At 38.9% G+C, this 6,013-nt stretch overlaps 1 long non-coding RNA gene across 1 annotated transcript; it reads left to right on the forward strand.

Annotated features, from left to right (window-relative positions):
• The first annotated feature begins 3,629 nt into the window (after positions 1-3,629).
• LOC142181123 (uncharacterized) lies at positions 3,630-5,450 on the forward strand. The gene is made up of 2 exons (XR_012709443.1): positions 3,630-3,814; positions 5,196-5,450. It is a non-coding gene; the product is annotated as an uncharacterized LOC142181123 (long non-coding RNA).
• The last annotated feature ends 563 nt before the right edge of the window (positions 5,451-6,013 follow it).

The raw sequence follows: 6,013 nt of genomic DNA on the forward strand, positions 1-6,013 counted from the left end.
CTGGTTAGATTCGGACCAAACCAAGCATGGTTTGGTCACGAGGGGGGTCTGGGGACTATCTGGTGTGAAGTTGAGGTCGATTGGTGTAAGTCAGGTTCCGACTCGAATCTTCAAATGAAGATTCGAGACGGTGGGAGGGGATTTGAGCTAAGTGGTTAACAGATCCATGTTCAGGATGGCAAGGGGGTTCTATGGTGTTAAGGGTGGGGTCACCGGCGTCCATGCCGCCGGCTTTCATGGTGAAGGTATACAGGGGCGGCTAGGGTTTGGAAAGGAAGGGGATGAGGACGAAGGCGGGGTCTTGGATAGGGGGGCAGGGTATGGTAGGAGGCTTATATATGTAATGGGTGGGTTGATCTCAGCCGTTGGATCAATCGAGATCAACGGCTTGGATCTGAAGGCTTAGGAGAAACGGTGTCGTTTCATCTAAACGGGGTTTGGGTTGGTCCGGGTGGAAATGGGTCGGGTTCATCATGGGTTATGGGGAAGTGACCTTGACCGTAGGATGAGGAATGGATTAATGGCTATGATTAAAAGGCCTCATACGGCGTCGTTTAAGTAAAGGATTGGCCAGATCTGGGCCGTTCCTTTGAATCCATCAACGGCTCACAGAGATGGTGCCTGTACGACGTCGTTTAGGCGTCTTGCAGAGGGCCTGGTGGGACTGGGTCGTTTGTATTGGTTTTGGGCCTGATTTCATTCAAAATTATGGCCCAAATCCAATATTTCCTTTTTACAACTTAAAAGATAAAATTCCTAAAAATAAAAATCATACCAATATTAATTAATACTCAAAAAATAACAATTATCACTTGCATTGACATTTAATTATACTAAACACTTAATGGCAAAAATACAATGAAGGATGCACACATTTTATTATATTTTCTTTTAATAAACGGATTACGGTTCACACGACATACAGACATATATATATATTTTTTGTTTTTGTTTTGAATAAAACAATCGTGGGAAAATCACAAATAACTAGCAACAAAAATGCCACGTAAAAATCCAACAAATGTACAACAAGACCAATTGCTATTATTTGTTTCTTTTGGAGCGGTTGTTGCGTAAAACAAAAATCACGTGCTCACACCCGCGATGATTACTGATGCGGCCTTTGGTCACAGAAGCGATCGCAGTGCTTTAAGTGTTTTTTCGTAAAAGCGGAGCTTCGTTCGCAAATATGCAATTTGTACCGCAGGTGCGATTTTGCTGGGCAGAAAGTATAAATAGAGGACTTCGGGAATTCTTCTCATTTTTACATTTTTGAACACGGGTTTTGGCGATTTTGAAGAGATTTTGAAGAGGAATTTGTGGTTTATCACTGAGGCAAGTTTCTTGAGCTTAACTATCCTTAGTAATGGTGTTTTCCTGTTGATTTCCCCTTACTTAGTGAGGTTTTGAAGTGAAAATTGGGGGTTAGGGCTTGGAAATTTGGAGAGTGAACTTTGGGGTTTTGAGTGACCAAATGAGGTCGGAATTTGGTAAATTTGATATGGTTAAACTCGTGAGTGAATGGTCTTTTAGATTTTGTAACTTTTGTTGAATTTTGAAACGTGGGTCTGTGGGCCGGGTTTGATCCAATTTTGGATTTTAACTATGAATTGGTGTTTTTCTTGCAGAATTGATTCCTTTAGCCTATATTGATCGTATTGTATTGCTTGTGGCAGCGTTCGGAGGCCGAGTTGAGAGGCAAGGACATTGCGGAGTAGGATTTTGCTCGATTTGAGGTAACGCCTTCTAACTTGATTCTGAAGGTTCGAAACCCCGAACAACATGTTATGTGGTTAGTGTTGAGGTTATGCATATGCCAAGTGAGAGTGTATGGGCTTGCACCGTGAGAATCATGACCTGGTTCATTCCATGGCACCATTTAATGATTCTTTCTTGTTGATATCCATGTTTTCATTATGTGATAAAGTAATTGAGCTGTAAACATGCTAGATATCTTGTTAGGGCTTCATGCCGATACTGTTGGGACACCTATTGGTCGTTTCTTGCTGTCATCTCACTGTTATTTTGTACTCAGTTATATTCACGCATTTCATATCATATCTCAGTTGTTATTATTGGCATAGCATATCATTGTTTCCGGGCTAGTTTTCATTACTTTGTGAGCCTGTAAGTGAGACTGGAGAGCGATGACAGAGTGAGGCTGAGAGCCTAATTATGAGTGACAGTTATGGGATCGGGCTGCATGCCAATCGGCTATATTGATTTGTGATAGCGCTTGGGCTATAGGAGCCTCTCCGGAGTCTGTAGCACACCCCCAGTGAGCGCGGATGATATTATTGAGGGATGAATTTCTTTGGACATGGATTTGTCCGAAGTATTTATATCTGGAGATGGATTTCTCCACAGGGTTGGATTACCCTTTTTCCTTGGTACCGGGTGACTTATAGTCAGTGACGAGTATGTTCCGGGATGGATTTCCCTGGACCGGATGGCCATATACGGTACCGAGTGGTTGAGTATTTATATGTACCTGAAGATGGATTTCTCCACAGGGTTGGATTGCCCTTTTTACTCGGTACTGAGTGACTTACAGTCAGTGTTGTATATGTTCCGCGATACATTTCCCTGGGCCGGATGGCCAATTCAGTACCGAGTGGTTTAGCACTTGAGAGTGGGAGTACATTGTATATTTCATATAGTCAGTGCATTGGCATGTAGAGGAAGTTGAGTTATATATCTTGTAGACATGTAATTTTTGACGCTCCTTAAGATTTTACACATTTTTAGCGTAAATATTTAGTTTAGGTTTAATATCGCTATTTTAAATAGTTTTGACTATTTTACTTTATTTTATCATAAAAATAAAAATTACAAAAATATTTTCTTTTATTTAGCTAATTAACATTTTTATCTAGTCACTTTTGTTTATCTGCTTTACATAAAATTCGAAAAAAAATACAAAAAAATAGTTCCACTTTGTTTTTAGGAATATTATTTTTTAATTTTTGCAATAATTTTAGTCTAATTCCATTTTTATCTTTTAGTACGATATTTAAAAAAAAAGTTTGTTTTAACGGTTAGTCTCATTTTAATAGTTATTTTACTTAAGTAAGATTGATTAGTAAATGGTAGTATTTTTGGTCTTGTTTTGGAAGAAGGAGTATGAAATTTGGAGCTAATTTTGTTTGGTCTTAATTGAAAAGGCTCAATTTCGAATAGCCCAAAATATTGAGCCTACACCCATTCCTCATTTGACCTAACATAATTCCTACCCCTATAAAATATAACTCATAAATTAAAATGGACCCAAGACCTAGACATAAGCGAGAACGGCAGATTCATTTTGGCTAAAAAACAAAGATCGCCTACCCCCATCTCCCGGACGAGCAGCAGACAAACGATCCTCATTTCCATGGCTGCCATTCCAAAATTCTAAGGAGGCCATCTTCTTAAAAGCTTAAGTAGACCCACAAAACTCTTGCTTCTTTTTCAAAATCGGTCGTCCAATCCTTAAGAGAACTTGGTCCAATTTTGAACTTCTACCTTATCTTCACAAAAACACTACAAATGAGAATCTAAATAAACACCAAAAAACCTTCAGCCACTACCTTCTTGGACAAAAAAAAACCAAAATTGCATCACTGCTCCTTCTTTTGTTTTAGTTGAAATGCAGCTCCAAACAACCCTTTCGTGCATATTTTCGGAAGGTTTCGAGGTTGTCGGTGAGGTTCTGCTTAAGTACGCTAGTCGTGCCTTGGATGTCGCTCTCTCGTCGGTCCAGGCGATGAAATTGGATTTCAAGTTTCAGAGTTTGTTTTGTCCTTTTTCTCCAATTGCAAAGAAATCAATAAAGGTTCAATATCTATCTTCAATCTCTGTTATTGATCTTATTTGTGCGTCGATTTCGTTGAAGATTATTTGTTGTATTTGTTTTACCTAAATCATATGTTGCTTAGAGGATGATCTGTTAAGTAAGGTTCTACTCTTTTGAGATAGAAATCTGATTTCTAACTTTAATTTCCATAGTTACACAAGTATCTATTGTTTAATAAAATTTTAAGAAAAAAAAAAAGAAACAAGTGGGAGTATTTTTTTTTTTTGGTAAAAAAAAAATGGGTATAAACTGGTGTTTAATTGTTAATTCACTGACGGTGTGCATTAAAAGGAATCTGGTCTAGATGTAAGTTGATCCATTTTTTGTGATGGAGGGCAAATATCCGCATGATATCTCGAGCAATGTTGAACTTCTTATTCCCAATGGCTTCTGATTCTGAAAGTTCTTATTTAGATGTAGTTTCTTATTTAGATGTAGAGAGCTTAGATTGCATTTTGTTATTCCTACTTGAAGCTTTATCCAATAAAAAAATATTAATCAAATACTATAATTTTTTTATAACTATTTTTTCCATAACTTATGGCCCACACATAAATAAAATTAGTATAGAAAATGCTTCGAACTTTTGTAATTTGCTTTAGGCGTGATTAATAAATAAATCTTCGTGACCATGAGTACGGTTCCCATGGCATAGTTGCGATACATAACTCCAAATCCGGGGGTACATTTCATTTGGCCCGGTTTTAATTTTCTAACAAGGTTAAATAGAACGTATCGTGAATCACGGGTGCATTTCATGTAGCGTGTCTTGCGATGTGTTTTAAATAACCTTGAAATAATTCCTTAAACAAATAAAAGCGGTTTTAAAGTTAAAAATGCGCATAGGTTTAAAATTGTTCTAAAATTAGATAATACGCCAATTGTAATAGTTTGAGCGACTGTGCTAGAATCACGGAACTCGGGAATGCCTAACACCTTCTCCGGGGTTAACAGAATTCCTTACCCGGATTTCTGTATTCGCAAACCGTAAATAGAGTCAACTTCCCCGATTCGGAATTTGAACCGGTGACTTGAGACGCCATAAATTTCCCAAGTGGCGACTCTGAATCTTTTAATAAATAAATCTCGTTTCGACTGTCCTTAAATTGGAAAAACTCCCTTTATACCCTTTTTCGGGGGTGTAGGTAAAGAGGAGGTGTGACATATCTTAAAGTGTTCAGATCTGTAATTACCTTATTGTTTTGAGTTGTCTATTTAACTGAAAGCATGCCTACGTTTTTGTACGTTGTCGCTATTATATTTTTTGAGGTTAAGTTCGTCACTGTCTTTCAGTCCATTGTTTGGACTAGTTACTTACTGAGTTGGTGTACTCACGTTACTCCCTACAACTTGTGTGCAGATCTAGGCACTTTTGGACCCAGTGGAAGCTGCTGATCGAAGCTTCAGACTTAGGAGACTATCGAGGTATCTATACGGTGTTCGCAGGCCTTAACTCTCCCTCTTTATCTCTAGATGTATTTTAGTTTATTTACTTTAAATATTGTAATAGACTATGTTCTCCTCTAGACGCTTATGAACTCAGTGACACCCCGGTTTTGGGCAGTTGTATCGAATTTTGAATTTTATTTTATTTTCAAAAATGTTCCTTAATGAATTGCCTTTTCCGTGTCTATTGTGTAAAAAAAATTCTATTGCGGTGTTGGATTATTGAGTTGAAGCTAGCCCAGTTCCACGATCTGCACCATCATGACGGGTCGAGTTTTGGATCGTGACAATTTGGTATCAGAGCCTAGGTTACATAGGTCTCACGATTCATGAGCGGGTTTAGTAGAGTCTTGCGATCGGTACGGAGATGTCTGTACTTATCTTCGAGAGGCTACAGAACCCTTAGGAAACTTTACATTCTTGAATTCTTGTCGTGCAAATCTGTTGATTCTGGTAACTAAACTTTTGTTATTCTATTCTCTCACAGATGGTGAGGACATGTGCTACCGTTTAGGGTGGACAACCACCAGTACCACCAGTTGGGGCCGCGAGAGGCCGTGATAGGGGTAGGGGTGCAGCCCGCACAGCGGCTAGGGCAGCACTTATAGATCCACCAGTCGCCCCAGTGCAGGATCAGGTTTCGGTGGTAGATGCCTTAACTCATATTTTGACTGTGTGCACCAGTCTTGCTTAGGCAGTCTCTATTCCAGCCGCAGCAGCTACTTCTCAGGT

The sequence above is a fragment of the Nicotiana tabacum genome, chromosome 5, assembly GCF_000715075.1.
Source record: "Nicotiana tabacum cultivar K326 chromosome 5, ASM71507v2, whole genome shotgun sequence".
Classification (NCBI taxonomy): domain Eukaryota; kingdom Viridiplantae; phylum Streptophyta; class Magnoliopsida; order Solanales; family Solanaceae; genus Nicotiana; species Nicotiana tabacum.